Consider the following 18,865-nt stretch of genomic DNA (forward strand, 5'->3'; position numbering starts at 1 on the left):
TGTATGCAAAAGAGAAAATGAAAAGTTGATAGGCAAGACTTAATGCCACGAACGCCTGAAAATTTTACCCCAGTGATTCTGCGTGTTATAATAAGAAGTCACAACAACAGCCCCAGCTCTGCTGTCTGCAGAAGTGACCATTTCCTCCCACCACGCATTGTCCTGCTCCATGTAAGAAACAGCAAAAGTAGCAGAAAGGAGTGGTAGAAATTGGCTGGCTGCCAAGCTTATTGTGCCTTGGCACTCTATAGCAGACCGCAGCGAGATGAGATCTCCTAGACAAGCAAGCAAGAAATGTTATTTGAATAATTCTGAAATGATCATGAAATATGCTTAGCAAGCCTTTTCCACATCAATACTTGGCAGTTTACAAACATCATTAACATTATTTCGTCTTAAAATTGAATGAACTGTCAGTTTTTTAATGGATATATTGTCTGTCTAAAGTAGAAAAAGGGACTGATTTGCAATTATTTATTTCAGATCTTGGGTAGTTTGATACACAGTTTGATATTCTTCCAGTGATTGAATTGCTTGTCTGTATACGTTACAGATAAATTCAAAATTATGCAGAATCCAGAAATAACTGCTTTTAACCAGATTGGTCTTGGACAAACCCACATGTACCAGAGAACTCCAGAAATGACAATTCTCTCTGGGCATATCTTGAAACACAGATTGAAAGCAGGATACATCTGGACTTGCTGAGTGCATGACAATAGACTTTTGGTGTGGATAAATTAACTGCAGACATACCAGAGTCCTTCCCCATGCTTCCCCAATGGAATATTGTCCCCCTTTTAATATTGTCCTGATAATGAATAAGCTATATCATTCTCATTTGATACAAAACTCTGAATCTTTCATTACTTTGTACACACAAACACATACACACACCTACTGCAAAACTTTCTCTTCAGGTGCCCCTCTATTAAAAAGTTTTAGATCTGCTACTGCTCAGGAAATGTGAAATTTTAAGCACAGGTGAGTCCAAGAGTCTAGTCACTAAGGGCATTAGAAAATAAAATATTACATTAATTGGGATGAGCTTTTTCACCTTTGCACAGAGCATACCTTAACATCAGACATGAAAGCCTCATTGTGAAGGATAATGATTTAAAACCCAAGTGTAGTATAAGAATAAGTCAAGAGATAAAATCATAGCATATCTCAGTTTATGTGGAGCTTACCAACAAAAGTGCTCTCAGGTTACGTTAAAAAATAAGAGAAAGAGAAGACAGGTAAAACCTCTGGCTTTTAATGAACTAATTGCAGATGCTCAAATTAATCTCATCAGCATGCAAACAAGCAGAGATGGAGATTTCAGTTACCTAATAGTATACTGGAACTACCTGGACCAGTTGCTGTGTCTTTATGCCCTCAGAAATTAAATCTTGGCCAAAGTTGCTTTGCTTTTATTAGCATGCCTGAACTTCAAGCACATTGCATCTGACAACAGATGTGAATTTATTAACCCCACTGAGCTAAGCTATACTTATAGAGGTTTTAAGTTTGTAAACAGATACTTTCACAGAGTTAGGAACCGGTAGAGCAAGAAAATCCAGCCATACAAAACCTGTTAATATCTGAAAAGAGGAGAAAATGTAAAGCCCTGATATGAAGGCCTGAAGTTCTGCCAGTTTGGTAGAAGTGATGTTCCTCACTAGCATCCAACAGACATTTTCTGAAGCAACTTCACTTGAATTTCACAAGTTGCTATATATACAAACACACTTCTGAGTCTTGTAGTTGCTATGTTAATTTTGAAGAGCACTAATAAGGCTTTAATCTATTAAGATAATCCAAATAATAAGCCTAATAATCCTCAAGAAGCAACTAGTTTTACCATGGCAAGGCCTTGAGAATAAGATTAGAAACTTGAAAATCATAGGAATCACTGCTGACTTTGTGTGGAGGAGAACTGTAGTACGTAGGCATCTATTGTATGAACTGGAACTATTTGCTTGGCAGGTTGGAGCATCCTTGTCTGGCAGAGATGAAGGAACTTCATCTTATGTGTGAAAATAAAGACGATCACACTGGTCTGTCTGAACAAGCCAAAATAACGAACTTTGTGAGCTTTACTTCTAAGAGTTGTTGGGACCTTGGCGTGAAATACAGTATGTAGAGTTCTCAGGAGCAAAGAGGTAAAAAATGTGTTTGACCTGGTTATGGCGACAAGAGAAGACTGTTTCTACAGAAGTGGGACATGGTATGGTATATTTCCACGGGTTTTTTTTGCAATGGACTGATTTATACAATACAAATTATCTTTTACTCCTTTTCTACAAAGAGAAAGCTATGTGAAAATAGCTTAAAACAGCCACAGACCAGTGATCAAGGCTTTATCATTTTCTGAAAACTAAATTTTCTGGAATCAACAAGTTGACATAAATAACAGCAGTTTTATTTAACTGATTTTGGTTCTGAGTTTCAAATTTGCAAAGGCTTCTGACACTTTTTCATTTTCAATATATGCTCTTAAGCATATGAATTACATGTGATTTCGAACACAACAGAAGGAAGACATTTTATTACTTAGAGGTGATGCTCCTACTATTCACATTTTAGTGTTTTCATTTATGTTATTACAAATGAAGAAATGAAATCACATTGTTCAAGAACATTTTTGTGTGTGCATGTATTGTAGAATATGTCTGGCAATGAAGAAGCTATTGATATAAAAAAAAAATCCCAAGTGTAACTGGGTAATTCTAGATATACTTTCCAAGCAAAATCTTGATTGGATTTTATCTTTGATTAACTTCTTGATTCTCCCCAACACAATTTAATTTAATTCTCTATAAAGATTTTTAAAAATGCAATGGAGAGGAAATTCCAAGCTTCCCAGGACGCACATATAAAATATATGTGCAAGTGAAAGCGTGAAGTTGTAGACATACCTAGTCAAACTGAGTAATCAAATGCAGTTGGTAACCTTGATTTAACTGTCACTTTCACATGAGTCTTTGCCAGGACATGTCAAGATCTGCCCCTTATGTCCATAATTTATTCACCTATTCATCTTTCTATTATAAATATTATAGCTTGTTTATGTCTTACACTCCTTATTACAGTTCTCTTTTACTGTCTGGTATCAGGCAATTTTTAATTATTTAAACTTTTCTAAGGAAAAACTAGGAGATATTTTTGGGAACAAAAGTGGGGTCAATCTCCATTTACCCCTTTTTACTGTTTATTATATGAAAACAAAATCTTTGTAATCCATATTACTTTTTTCAGATCATTTAGCACTCCTTACCCTCCTCATAGGTTTTTTTTTCCCCTCTTTTTCTCTGTCTCTCTGACCTGTCCCACACTCATTATATAGATGGCTAAATGAAAGCAAAAAAAGCTTTAGAAGCAACTGCATCTCCATGGTGACAAAACCACAATGTCTCATTTGTGCTCCAAGATTCCCAGGTAAATGCTTTCAACTCTTCTTGTGGTGTGGATTTTAGTTGGGGGTGGGTGGGGTGGGGGGGGTGTATGTTTTCCTAACACAACTCTGACTTTCTTAATGTCATCATATTAAACACTATAGTTTCAAACTATATTACACACAAACATGTAATATTTGTAAATACACATAAAGAAGATCTTAAGAAGGTTCCAGTTTTCCCAAATCTTTTCAATGAAAAAAGTCTTCAGCTCTTTTGTAGACTGAAAGCATAGAAGACTGAAATGTTTTGTTTCCTCGGAAAAAGACCTGAGGTAGCAGGATACACAATTTCTCCCCAGCATTTGTCCCATAAGACAGTTTGACCTGGAAGGAAAAAATAGAAAGAGGAAAGAGTTTCACTTTCTCTGCCTGTCTTCTTGCTTCTTCATCAGCTCTGTGAACAAGGTCCCCAGTTGCTCTAATCTGACATATTGCTGGATTTTTTTTCTTGATTTTTGTTAATAAGAATCTGACCATAAGGGAATAGACGGCAGATCCAAAACAGAGAGCAAATAGCACAGTATGGGGACGGGGCAGGTGGGTACTCACCTAACACAGACTCTTCAGGCTGGCAACAGAAAATTAGTTTTAAATTTTGAATTTTAAAATACAAAACCCTTTTGGTGGAATCTGGGAGCAGAAAATAATTAGAAGTTACTAATCATTTTTGCTGTCATATTTTCCCTATACTTTCCAGTCAAAATATAGTACTAAACATCACATCTACGTCAGGAAAGACGGAGATTGAGAATGCAGTATTTAATTGTGTAAAACACACAGCAGAGGTGACCAGTCCACCTTAGTCCAGAGAATTCTAACTGTTATGACAGTTAGAATCAGTTATAACACATTATAAAAGACTTGAGATCCAAAAATATGCTTGTAGTTAACCCTCTGAACAAGCTTGTCTTTCTTGAGGAAACCTGATTGCTAAAAACCCTCATCTGTTATGCAGTCCACAGATAAGGAATCCTGTCACACAGTTTTCATCACTGACTGTCACTTCACTCAGTTTACATTGCATCTCAAACCTGATTTGATCTTTTAAAGTTTGCAAGAAGCATGGACAGAGGTCAAAGACATACTATTCAGGTTCTTGCAAGGTTACCACTGTATCAGGTGAGAGGACTTTTCTGTTTCCTAATGATTTTTTAAGCTGACCTTTGAATAAAGTTTTGTAAACTCCAGGAGTAAAAGTTAAGCTAAAGCTTATGGTCCAAATAAGCAGGAGGTGAATATAAATGTTTATGAATGTATATGTATATGTAACTTGTTGTCTGTGTCTAACAAATCCTGAAGGGCTAAATTTCTCTATGATTTGAACATCATTGCTAAGTTTAGAATATTCTAAAAAGAATATATTCAGGTTTAGGCAAATTCAGGCAATTTAAAATGTCCGCACTAAAGCTTTAGATGGTTAATAGTAATTCATATGTCTCTATGCCACTTTTTGTTTTCGCTGCTTGTCAGGATTTAATTTCCATTTTAGCTAAATGAAAGACCAGTGAATTTTCTGTTGTAAGAATGTGAGTGAATAGGTGAAGTGCAAGGGAATGATTGGGTGAGTGCACATATACACAGCCTACCAGAATAAAGGCAGAAATATAATACAGGGCAAGGATTCCTGAAACATGCACCTGAAGGCTTGAGCACCCAAATGCCTTCTCCTAGACACAAATGTGTGTGGGAGCTGCCAGTGCAGGCTCTGATAGTGATACACAATCACAGGAAAGTTGGAGCTCCTGGTATAGAGGACTGCTTTCTGTAGTTACGAAAGTGAAACCTCAGTTAGCAATATATAAGATAGATTTAAATCAACAGAAAGTTCATTCCAAGAACAGAAATACCAAGTTTCACAGTATAGGCTTTTTCAGGTAAGTAGCCAAAGTCATGCATCAGTAATCCATTAAGCCAAGCAGAGAGAGGACTTGCATTAGGAAAATTGGCATGGTCTGAATCGTGTGTGCCACATATGCTGATGGCACTGCGAGTGTGAATTCAAGTAGAATTTCTAGGGTCAAGCAAATACCTGGCATCAGTGAAGGCAGATATGGTTGTTAAGGGATTAGAAGAACAGTAACTTCATTTAGCTGGTTGCAAGTGTGCAAATACTGCTGTATATCACAAAATAGCCCACTTGTATCCTAAAAATAATGGGCAATTTTTTCACAGGGTCTACCACATGCAGATTGGGCTTCAAGAGCTGTTCAGTGCAAAGGCAGCATATGGGCTATCTGGTAAATGTAGAGGGACAGCACTTACTGTTTTCTACAACTTCTTTTGTTAATGAAGAAAGTGCACCAAGAGTGGATTAACTACTTACACATACCCTCCAAGCTCAGAAAGTCTTCCAAGAGATGTTCAATATGGTTAGCAATCGTTTTTTTAAAAGTTAGTTCAGTGCCACATGCTAAGTGGTCATATGTTTATCTTGTATATCTGTTAGCTGGTCTTGAACTGCTCCGTCAGCCCACCTTCCATACCAGTATGCATGGCTGCCTAGGTGCAGAGCAGAGTCAATAGATTCACCATCTTTCTGACCCCACTCTTTAGGCAGTGCTATCTCTCTAGCTCCACTCTCACATGTGGCCTGGAAAAATTTATGACAGTTGAAACTGAGAAAACTCACAGGTTCTCAGGAGAGAAGACCTGTTAAGGTGTGTGCTGGCTGTCAATCCCCAAGCCAGTTCAATAGGAAAACCTGTTTCCTGGAATGGCTTTTATCTATCCATATCAGAAGTTCAGCTCTGTGATATCAAGTCAGCTAAGACAGACATCAAAAAGAAGATGTGTGTAGAAAGGCAGTCTTCAAAGCCAGCTAAGATAGACATGAAAAAGGGGTTGTGTGTAGAAAAGCAGTCCTCTGTGTCCAAGATCTGTGATTATCAAAGACGCATTTGTGTGCTAACAGTCTACTTAGGTATACCTGGTCTTTCTGGCACCTATCATTGCACACAGAACAACCGCACAACCACATGTAGCATGCCAGAGCATCCCCTAACCAACTCCCATAGTCATCACAGTAAATGCGGGCAGAGCAGCCTTATATTCCAGGCTTGAATCTGTTGGGTGAACAGGAGCAGCACAAGAGCAGCAGAGCTGGATGCTGATCCTTACCTGCAGGTCACTCTCATGCCTAACTGGTCTATTCTGAATATGCATTACTCTTACCTCACCTACAAATCACTCTTGCATTCACACCACAAGAAATCCCCAACACAACTCACTAATGAGAATGACAGCCACCTTAATGCCAACAGTCAGAATGTACTGAACACAAAGTCAGCCTGAAACACCTAGGGAGGAATGTGTTACTTAAACAGAACCATTCAATACACCCTTCTCAGTGCAAGGATATCCTAAAATCAGATTATGTTAAGCCCTTGGAAGGAGGTGCTAGATAAATAGGAATCAAAACTACTTGTCACTTTGGGGAAAGTCATCTTTCTGAGTAGACCTCCTGTGCTGAGTAGGTGATGCTGAGCAGGGAGCACTCAATGCCCATCTTTGATGGCAGTAGCTCAGGTGAGAGAGCAGTGTCCAGGAGACAGGGAAGTGCTGGGGTTTGGCTCTTCTGAGTCTCCCTGTGAATGAACTTGGATGATGGCAGAGTGTTTGGTTTCTGCTTTGCCCTGTGATCTTCTCGTCCATCCCTCTCCTACTGGTCAGCTGCTGGCCAGCTTCCCTTTCTGACACCTATGCTTTCTTTTCTGTCTTCCCTAACTTTGACAAATGTGTAGGTTGCTTATCCTTTTTATGGGCCTTGTCAGACTGGCAGAGAAATGAATTTTCTAGCACTTTAACAATATCCTGGTGACAGGCCCCAAATGGTATAATCTGCGGTTTGATAGCAGATGCTGGAGCATTCAGTAGTTGAGCTGAGCAGAGGGAATGGAGATGGGTGCTAGTCTTTGGCTGCAGTGTGAGGTTTCTCTAGCAACACACCATTTTTGTGTGTGCACTGACAAGAATCTGGAAATTTCACATGCACAATCCAATTCACCTGCCCTGAAAGCCTGCATCATATTCTTTTGCTTAAAACAAAGCATGCAGACAAAGAGATCAAATTTTGTAGTCCCATCAGTCACAAAGCTAAACCTGGCAAGTTTATTCATCCTCTACCCCAGAACATCAAGTTTACACTGACATAGTATCACTGATTTCCACGTACTTGTTTGTGATGTACATGAAGTTACAGAAAAGTCATGTACTTTTACCATGTCACGTTCAGCCCTTGACTAAAACCATTATGAGTGTCTTGATTATAGTTGACAGCGTTCATCTCACTCTAAATATGTGTTTTCACCATCTTCTAGAGCTGTCTCCTGCTAAGTAAGCATTCTGTTTTGCTGACTAGAGGCTATTAGGTATTTTAGAAAGTTATGGCATTTATAGTTTCACTCTCATTATAAAACACTGTTTACTTCCAAATTTCCCTTCTTCCTTCCCTCCCCTCTCCAGAATATACATAGCAATGAGCTGAATGGTCTCTGTTTTTCTTGCATGTATGGCATCAATCAGCACTTGCAAAGGATAGTGTATCCTTGGCTCTACTTGATTGAGATCTGCAGTTTCGCATTTACATAATTAATATACAAATCCATATTTAATCTGTGCAGATGAAGACAAAGTCATGACTGCTTAAATACCACAGAGCTTGGCAAGCTTCCAATGTTGGCAAAAAGCTGTACTCTCATGCTTTCCTCTGGGTGGAATTGCAACTATTTAGCCAGTGCTGTGACATATGTACCAAGCCTCTCTACTTTTCAGATGGGAGAGAGGGAGACAGAGTAGTAAAGCTATGCTCAGATGCTCCCTTACACACTGCCATAACATCCTAATTACTTGAATAAGAATTTGTTTCACTTTCTTTCTCCTCTCCACTTCCACTTAAACAGAAGCAGAGACTGTTAGTTTTGGTCATGCCAGTTGGAGCTGGTATCATAAAGGTCTTTCTAGAAGTCTGTATATCTTCCATAGTAGAAGCTGCAAAAAAGTGGAGGGAACATGTTCATCACTAGTATTTCTGCAGTACTGCAACAAGGACCAGGAGAAGCTGGATCCTGGCTACATAGAAACTTGCATTACATGGTGGTGTGTTCTTGGCAGCTCCAAATACAGGAGCTTGGATTCTCCCTCTCCTTCTTCTTAACTTTATGCATCTGACAGAAGTGCCTTCCTACAGCTCAGTGTTTCTCCAGGTTCCCTGTATGAGTCAGTAGGTTCAGTGAAATGTCTTAAAGTGAAGTGAAGTGAGGTGAATTCAGGACTAAGACAGAGCAGGGCTGGTCAGAAAAGAATAATTCTCTTTTGTGAAATAAAAGGAAGCCTTGACCTATATTTCTGTTTCTGTCTGAAGCAAGAATAAGATCTGACATTTTTTAATTAGAAATGGACAAGTGGCTGCCAACGGCAGGATGGTCCGGTGTGACTGGGGAACTTAAGCAAGCAACAGGAGACCTGGGTGTCCTGTCTTCTCCCACATCCCAGTGGAGATTTGGATCATCAGAAGCAGCTCTAAGTAATCACTTTGTTAATTTTGTGCCATATGTGGTCCCTAGAGAAACCCTGTGCTTGCCAGCAGCCATGAACTCAATAGAAAGAAAGTATAATCTTTATACAACATATAATATTGCACAATATTTAATAAGGAACACTTTTGGGGCTAGGGGCAAGGTTAATAGGCAGAGTAATAATGAGTAAGGTCTATTTTTAAAAATAACTTAGATCTGGGTACCAGAAAGAGCTGGCTACCATGTAGAAGAGCATTTACATAGTCCATATTTCCCTTGGCTGTTTAAGGAGAAAAAACTGCTTGGTGCCATAACAGCCGGAAAGGAGCCATAAAATGCACCCTAACAAACTTAAGAGAAAAGGGAGAGAGTATTTCTGCAAAATTTCAGCCATTCTTGATCCCTGAAATTCAAAGATAGTAAGATTCCTCAAGAAGAGATGCTAACCAGCAAAAAAGGACTTCCAGTTTTTAGCTACAGAGTGATCATGTTTCTTGTCCATTTCACCTGTTACTTTACCTGTTTTTCCCAATCTTCTCTTTCAAAGCTTGACATTAGGTCTAGCTTAATTTTTTTTCTTTGTTTTATCATTAAACTTTTCTACTGTTTGGGTCCTTGGAAAGCAACAAATTTATCACACACTACAATCACAAGTTAGCATATTTCCAGGAAACAGTGTTTGACAGCAGCCCAAAGGACCTGTCCTTCAGGATATGTTTTGGGAAGACTAGGAATTTGGAAAATTACCACTAGATTGTCGAGGACTGGTGAGGTAACTGGTATTGCTCAATATCTTGTTTTATGAAGAAGTTCCATTCAAAAGAGAAAACTCGCCAGCAGAAGACTGATGAGCTGTATTTTATGGCTCCAGGAAAACAAGAAACCACCAAACTGAGATTTTGGCTATTCCAGGGTATGTAGTTCTCTCCAAACAGAAATTCCATAATAAGCATATATGAAATGGGAAAAAACACCTTCTCAGAAATTGTCTATGAGTTCCAGTGAGGAATACTGCAGGAAGAGCAGATAAGTGAACAAGGACAATATGGCCTTTTAAAATTGTTCCATAGGAGCTGCTGTGCTACACATCTATTCTGTGGGTAGGATGGGACATGGGATGAGAGACAGGGAGGTGTAATATTGGTTGAGGCATTTTTCTATGATTTTTATGCCACAGTCACTACATATGGGGCTAAATATGTATCTCCACAAATGCCATGTCAAGTAATGGAGATAATGATGGCTAACTCTCCACTTCAGAAAAATTATTGTCTTTTTCTCTCTCCTTTCTAGACACAGTCCAAACTTCTTTCTGTTTTCCAAAGGAGAGGGGAAAAACATGCAAAAAACTCCCCCCTGAAGTACATCTGATGAAGTAATTTTTCTGTATAATTAATGAGCCAATTATGATGAGGAAGTCACATCAAATAATACAATTGTTTCAGGATTTAGACTTAATATTGCTAGCCTTGGGGCTGCAAGTCTTCTCCCAGGAGAAGTTCACCCCACATATGCATTTGCGTCAACTCAAATCAAGAAACTCAACTCAAAGGAGTGGAGTTTGCCCACCAGAATGTACATTCTTAGCAGAATAAACATGTCCAAACTGGGACAAGAGCTTTTGTTTATTGTTACATTAATGGCAATTGCAACAATGAATGGAGTGGTCTAATGTTCTTCCTTTAAGGTAGGCTAAGCATAACACTTTCCTTTCAGCTCTAATTATTTCCTTCTTTAAAAGATACATTTGTATTTTTAATGGATGCACACAGGAACACAATTAGTAGTTCCAGCAATCTGGAATCATTCAGAAACAGCATTATTTTCTCTCCTAAAGGCAACATCTCAGCTGGCATCAGACCTGACCTTTTTACCCCAGAGGAAGAGACTCTTCAGAGGGGTTTAGTGTTCTCTGTAGGGGACAAGACACCAGGGGTAGGACAGGATCTCTGTCCTGCTGCTCAGAACAGATAAACCCTGTTTGGCTCCCCTGGACAGTAAGACAGAAGAGCCAGGAAGAAGCTGTTCCCTGTTTTCTGGCAGTTTTAAAACCACAAACATCTTTCTTCAGTTAGAGCACCAATGTATTGCATGTATTTCTCAGTACTTGTATTTCATTCACAATAACAAACAAGAAAACTGTACTTGGATGTCTCATGGCAAGTATATTTCTTAATCCAGCGGACATGTTGGAATTATTTCAGTATATGTATATGATACAAAACTCAAAGGCAAATCATAGTTTCCTAATATTCTCTCTGATCAAATGTCTTGAAATCCCCAGCCTTCTACAATCCATTTCTTTCTGTTCAGCCTTCTAATGGTGATACTGAATGACACATAGGAAAATAAAAGGGCTACATGCTCAATAATACAGCACATTCTCCTCAATATCACCCAGAAGTAAACGAGTTCTAACTGAGGGACCAGGGCAATTAGATCAATTCACCCTCCCTGACAATTTGCAACATGGATAAAAAATTTGTTGTCACTTGGCTGGGAGCCTGGACCATGATCTGACAAGCTCAATAGGGCTGTATCTAGTTGGCAGTTAGGTAAAAAAGACTGAAGAAGAGGAACACTGAGGAACACTGAAGAAGCATAGGAAATAGTATTAACAACTCAATGTCTACAATTCTTTAACTCAGCACTAAATATTCAGTACATGAGATTAGGTGATACAACCCTATTATTAAAGTAGCTGAGGGTCTGCCATGCAATGGGAGATATTCAATAGATTAAAGGCTAGTTGCAATTTTACTTCATTATTCAGATTCTAAGGTCTTTAGGGCAGAGAATATGTCTATCTGTATTCTCTAAAGCAGTATGTATATTTATGGTGCTATCTAAATGCCTCAATGTAATGATAATGTCAGGTTGTATTTCTATTGAGCTTGTAACTTGGCTGAGGATCAGGTCACCCGAGCACACAAGGTCCCAAAATACAGCTCTACCATGACCTCTCCAGGCTGAAGGATGCAGTTCCTTTCATCTATACCTGCTCACCAACACAACAGTTTAAAATGAAGTGGCATTGACAAGTGACTTTGCTCTGAAAAATGACATTGCAGAAGCGGCTCCTTGGGGTTTGATGTTAATTCTACCTCAGTGACTTCCCCTTCAGATTGCTCAGTGCATAACTGAGAAAAAATGTGTGACTTTCCTGGTAACTTACCTGTGATTCTGAGGACCAATTTTGTCATCTTCCACTCTAGAAATATGGCAGCCTCACCCACCAAAACCAAAGGAAAGACACAAGGGAAAAATAAGGCTAGTGCAGAAGCAGACCTGACCTTAAGTGGAGAGTATGCCTAACATGAAGTGGAAGTGGACAAGGTATTCACACAGGTGAACATTAGGCATCTAATTTGAGTGTCTAAGAAGTCAAGGGCCTTTAGAGGTCTCCAATGATAGCACCCAAGGGTATGAACTCAACTCTCTCCACAGCCAGGCAATCTGCTCAAGCAGCAGGCCCACTGAGTAAAGTTTTATCATGATTAATGTTGCACACAGTGCAAAAATTGTACTTCAAACACTTAGGACACCAGTCACAGGCTAGCTGAGACAGTTCAGAGAGTATGCGCACAGGTAAAGGAGACCACAGTCTGCTCCTGGGCCATACCTACTTGTTAACTGATGCTTTGGTCATGACCTCTTACATGGAGAAGAGACAACTTTCCCTGTTTTGGACATGATGGAGCAGGGAATGAACTTTCACTTCACAGTTTCACCTTATAATTACCCCATTTAAGTACTGCCCTATCAAGGAAGCCAGATTTAGAAATCAGTAGAGCTCAGTGATTTTCAGTGCATAGTTCATAGAAACTCTGGACGTATAAAGACTACTTTCAAGAGGTCCACAGAAAATAAATAAAACCCAGGACATTGTCAATGGATTTATGATCACCGTAGAAGAGCCTGGACACATCTGGGGAATGTTTTAGCATTCAGTAAAAAAAAATATTAAAATTGGAAGCCATTGTCCCAGCAAAGTGGATACAAATAAACTGGACAAGGCCAGTTCTGCCAGTGCCTTTTACTGAAAACAAAGTTCAGTAAAACTTTCAAGAATGCAACTAGCTGGGTGATTCAGGAGAGGTTATTTCAAAACAAGGGAAGGGGGAAATACATCAAGTGTTGAAGAGCAGAAAGAAACCTGCATTACCAGGACTTGGTGGCAAATATTTTTTGGCTGATATCTCTTGTATGAGGAGTTAATGTGAAGAGAGACAGGAAAAATAATAGCTTTGTAGGATAACTGGGATATGATATAGCAATGACCTGGTTTTAGTGACCTAGGGGTTTCTTCTTCAATGCCAGCCTCTAAAGTAGTTAGAGATGTGTGTTTTTTCACATCCTGATGTTAATAACCCAGATAATTTCCTCCTAGCTAGCTCCATAGTCTGTTTTATGGGCACGGTAAGTTCTTTGCTCCTTATCTTCTTGGAGTGGTAAGATGCCACCTGTTCTCCACACTGAATTCTGGTGGAAGATGTTCTATGCCTGTGAAAAAATATGTGCACTTCCTGCAGGAAAAGTGCAATTTATATTTAAGGACTGTATCTTGAAAAATAGAATTTATGATATAACTGCATAGGTTTCTTGTTGTCTCTTGCAAGACTTAATTATTCCTAGATGAAACAATAGCTCCACAAAAATTAATGACTGTTCCTACTTCTATACAGTGACAATTCATTTTTAGTGTTTCTCTCTTGTTGTTTCTCCCACAGATGAAGCTTCCTTTGCTTCATATAATGATGAGTCTGGCCTCTTGTGAGACACTTCCATCACAGCAAAACAAAAAATGGCAAGTGTGTCCAAACAGATAGATGCAATACTTCTGCTGGCCCCTTGGATCTTTCAGAATAAGGCAGAAAGCAGAAAATAATCTCCTACACTGGCAACTGTTACATTTTTCTCCATGCTCTCTGTGAAGTCCCATCAGCAACCTGCAGTCTGTCCAGAATGGTGTCATCAGACTTGGCTCTGTGGCACGGTGCAAAAGCATATTGTCCCCTCTCATCCTCTACTGCACCACGAAGCCAATTTTAACTGCCTGTCCTCACATTCCAAGCTCTGCTCCGGGCTGCTAAAGCATCTTTCTCATGAGGGCACCCCTTAACAGGATTAAGCAACTATATTAAATCCAAATTGAATTGTGGACTCATTGTACTCACATTTGATTCTATTACAGATTGTATTTGTTTCATTTCATTATTTACTGCCAGAAAATGAACAACCCCCTTTTAGCAGCAGGCGTCAGACTTATAGAGCTGAGACACAACCAGTCTAAAAAGAGTTAGCCAAACTCCAGACTCTAGAGACAATAACATGTCTATAAACAACCACTTATATAAGAAACCAATAGATCATTTTAATATACTTGTGTTTGAAGTACAGGTCAGGGGACAAAATTGATGGCAGTTAGAAAACCAGTGCACTCTAAAATATATATATAGATAAATTCATATAGTCAAAGATTTGGATTATATTTTAATTTGGTAAAATCAATATCTACTTCATATTTCTGGAATGAGAAGGCAAAGACTAATGAAACTGACACAATACATTTTCTGTAATGTTATTGAGGTGTGAATTAGAAAGAAGAATGTTGGAAGTGTCTATAACTCATACATAGCATATATGAATTCCTTCATCTGCTTTTACTGACTGATTTATTGCAGAAATCAATAAAATGAACAAACAAATATTTTCAGTATTCTTCCAGCCGTTCCTATCAGTGTCTAAAAGCAGTGTGTATCAAAACCTCCAAAATGTTGTAATCTTCAAAAAAACCCCCATATTTAACCTAGGAACAACATACCAGATGGTTTTAAATATGCAATATTTACTATAAAGTGAACACTAAGAACAATGGTAACTTGAGCCAACGTCAATTGAAGCCTTTAACCAATCTTTGTTCATTTTACAAGGATGCTTGATCAAATTCTAGCTACAAATGAGTGATTTTAACTAAAATGTTTTACTTGCAGCTACTGCCAAGGAACTGATGCATCGCAGTAAACCAGCCCACAGCACAGGCCAGGAGTCTGCTGGTTGGTAATACCTGATGCTTAGAAAGAAAAACAGAGGAGCAGATAACTAGCCCATTTTTTTTGCTTCACTGATAATTTTGGAATGGCAACTTCTTGTCTCTGGGACAGGGAAAATTCCCTGAAATCACAAGAGACAGGAAATAATTTGAAAGTCACAAATAAAAAGGAAAACTGTTCGTTACTCAGTTCTGCCATCATTCCAGCTTGGTCTTGAGGTCTCAAAGGCTATGCTGGCTCAGGGAGGCTGCTATAAGCCATTAATTGTCTGTTGCAAATAAAATTTTGTCCAGTTTGCATTAACAAAATGGATGCTAAACCTCCTGTTGTTGTTTCAGCCCAGCCGGTAACAAAGCACTATGCAGCCGCTTGCTTGATCCCCCCTGCCCCGGCCACGGTGGGATGTGGAGAAAATATAAAGGCAGGCTGGTGGGTCGAGACAAGGACTGGGAGGGATCACTCCCCACTTATGGTCACAGGCAAAAGACAGGCTCAACTTGGGCAAAAAACAAAATCAATTTAATTTACTACAAATCAAATCAAAACAAGGATATTAGGAAGTGAAACCAAACCTTCAACACCTTCGCCCCACCCCTCCCTCCTTCCCGGCTCAACTCTATTCCCGGTTCTCTCCACCTCCTCCCGCTGGCGGTGCAGGGGGACAGGGAATGGGGGTTGTGGTCAGTTCATCACACGTTGTCTCTGCCGCTCCTTCCTCCTCAGGGGGAGGACTCCTCACTTGTCCCCTGCTCCAACGTGGGGTCCCCCCCACGGGAGACAGTCCTTCATGAACTTCTCCAACGTGAGTCCTTTCTGCGGGCTGCAGTTCCTCACAAACTTCCCTGGCGTGGGTCCTTTCCCCGGACTTCGGTTCTTCCCAAACTTCCCTGGCGTGGGTCCTTCCCACGGACCGATCTTCAGTCACAAACTGCTCCAGCGCGGGCTTTCCCATGGAGTCACGGCCATCTTGGGGGACCTCCACTCCCCTGCTCCCCTCCATGGGCTGGGGGGGGACAGCCTGCCCTCTCACCACGGGCTGCAGGGACATCAACATCCTCCGGCACACCTCCTCCTTCACTGACCTCGGCATCTGCAGAGGGGTTCCTCTCACATTCCAATCCCCCTCCTCACTGCAGGTTCCCCTTCTTAAATCCGTTCTCCCAGAGGCACTACCACCGTCCCTGATTGGGTCAGCCTAGGCCAGAGGTGGATCCAACTTGGGGCCATGGAAGCTTCTAGCAGCTTCTCACAGGAGCCACCCCTGCTGCCCCCTCCCCCACTATCAAAAAAACCTGTACCACACAAACCCATAACACCTCCATTTTGGTTTCTATTTTACCTCTGAGAAATCACCACCTTTCCTTTTATCTCTAGTCAAATCCTGTCCTCCTCCTGACCGGCCAATCTGACTCACTGGTGTGTGCCTTCAATGGGGAAGCTGCCTTCCCACAAGTTGACTTCTCTTTACAGCCTGGAGTTTGGGGTGCAGTAGAAGTAGTCATGTCCCTAGAGCTGTGTGTGGATGTGTTTTTGTGCTGTTAAGGGGAATGAAAGCAGGGGCCTTTCCTTTGGCTGGTTTCTTGCTGTAGTACTGCCTGCCTCATTGTTTTGGAACCTTCTGCCATGGAGGACAGTCTCCTGCCATCCTACCCCTGAGCCACAGAAGTGGGGGCTCTAGGACCTGCAGAACAAGCTGTGATGAAAGCAATGTGAGGTTTTGATTGCAAAAAGATTTGCAAACTGAGCTTCCCAGACATTAATAATCCATATTGTTGTAGGATTCAAATTTGCTGAACTCCTGACCCCATGTCAAATGCCTTCCATTGCACCACTGGTATATTGCATTTTTTTCCTGAAGAAAACAACGAGTTTGATACTAAGGATGAAGGGACATAACATGTATAAGCTATTTCCCTTGTGTCAGATGGTGCTTGGTACCCTATAATGCTCCAGCAAGATTTAACAAATCAGTCAGTGGTCAAAAGGGAGAAGGCACTGAAGTGAATAACCAAAGGGAGTGCTCACTCCAGTAAAGAGCATCTTCATGGCTGATGGAGCAATGGGTGGAGAAGTTAGCAAGTCATCTGTTGCAAGGCTAAGAGTAAGGATAACTATGCTTGACAGCATGTATTAATGCCAAAGGAAGGGCCTTATTCAATAAATACTTGTTTGCTGATGCCAGAAAGTCCCACAAAAACCATCTGAAATACTCACTGTATGAGTGGTTCATTCCCATCAGGGCTGAGAAGTGTGGGGCAAGAAAATCAAAGATTATCTCAGACTCCAGCATTTGTCCCACCCAAGAAATGTGGGAGAGTATTCATTGCATGAGCAGGGTTGAGATAGCTCTGCCTCGCAGTCTCAGGAGAGGTGGCACCCAGAGCCCGGCACCTGCCATGGGGAACAGCCACAGAGCCTGCGAGGCCAGCTGAACCTCATGGGTAGGGACAGACCTGCTTCATACCCATAAACCCGCTCAGGCTTGTAAAAAAGGGTGGTTCCCTGAAAATTGCCTTCTGGGAGCGGCTCTTGACCTGTACGAGCTCCCAAAACTCGCTGGGAGACCCTTTAGGAGTATGTTGGCTGGCATAGACCAAAAGTGCTCCAGGGTCTGTCTAGGCAGTTTAGTTTGACGAGGTGGTGTGTTTCAATGCCTGGAAGGTTTTCTGAGATGAAGGCAGCCAGAATTTCCCAAATCCTTCACTGGAGACAGCAGAGGTGCCTTGCCTGCAGTACATAAATGCCTGTGGTCCCCCGTTTCCACTGAGTGTTAGCAGTGACAGACCCACAGCTGTGAGCAACTCGGAATCGCTGGTGTGGCTGTAGTCTTACTGTCTCCCTCAACAGCATCGCAGGAGCCAGGAGCTGGACAAGACAACCAGGGGCTGAAATATCTGGGGACCACAAACTCCGTGGGACAGGGGCAGAGTTTTAGGGGATTGAGCAAAGCGGGGCTGAGGCTTCGACCCCCCGCGCCTAGGGCAGGACTAACATTGCCACCCCTCCTTTTAGGACTGCTTTTCTCTCTCAGTGGTAGGGGTCACACAGCTACATCCCAGCCCTAAACAGACCAGAGGGTTCAAAGGCTTCACCCCTTGCTTGCTTGCTGCATGGCAAGCCACATACCTCCTTCATGGGAAAGGTTCTCAGCCAAATACAAAACTGCGTGACTCTTTCCCTGCTGGGTCTGGTAAGTAAGCAGGCCGACCAGCCCAACGCCTTGGTGCCATGAGGAAAGGCTCATAAGGAAGGAAGAATGAGAAAAAAGCCTGAGGGAAAGCCACCCACCCCCAGCCCAACACAAACATCTCTTTTTTGGGTATGCTGGAGAAAAAAATATTTAATGTTGTTTTCTGTGAAAGGCCTTGCAGTATTTTAAATGGATATGGGCAATTTTAAAGTCTGTCTTGATTTATGAAAGTTGTCTTAACAGATAATAATGATGTAAACTGTGTAGTGCTCCTTATGGCTCAGTTTTATGTATGCGAGGTGTTAGCAAACATTGATAAGGGAGCTGGGAGCAGGAAAACTGCAAAGTTGTCCCTGTTTAGATTTTATCCTGCTATGTTATCCTGAGGAACAATGCCTATTCTCCACACATTTACGTGGAAAGAACAAGAAAACCTTTAGGCTGCTGATCCCCCAGACTTCTCTCCTTCCACTTGCAGCCTGTGCTGTGACCATCAGCTTCAGGGCTGTCTGCCAGTACTACTGTGCTGTGTACTCAGTCCCACTAGCAAAGTCCCAACCCTGGGTTACACAGTTGGGATCTTTTCCTTCCAGTACTGTTCCTAGATAACTTATTTCTTTGTCTGAAGGAGAAATTTATGAGCCTGGATAGGATACTGAAAAGTTTA

The sequence above is a fragment of the Harpia harpyja genome, chromosome 8 (assembly GCF_026419915.1).
Source record: "Harpia harpyja isolate bHarHar1 chromosome 8, bHarHar1 primary haplotype, whole genome shotgun sequence".
In the NCBI taxonomy this organism is placed as follows: domain Eukaryota; kingdom Metazoa; phylum Chordata; class Aves; order Accipitriformes; family Accipitridae; genus Harpia; species Harpia harpyja.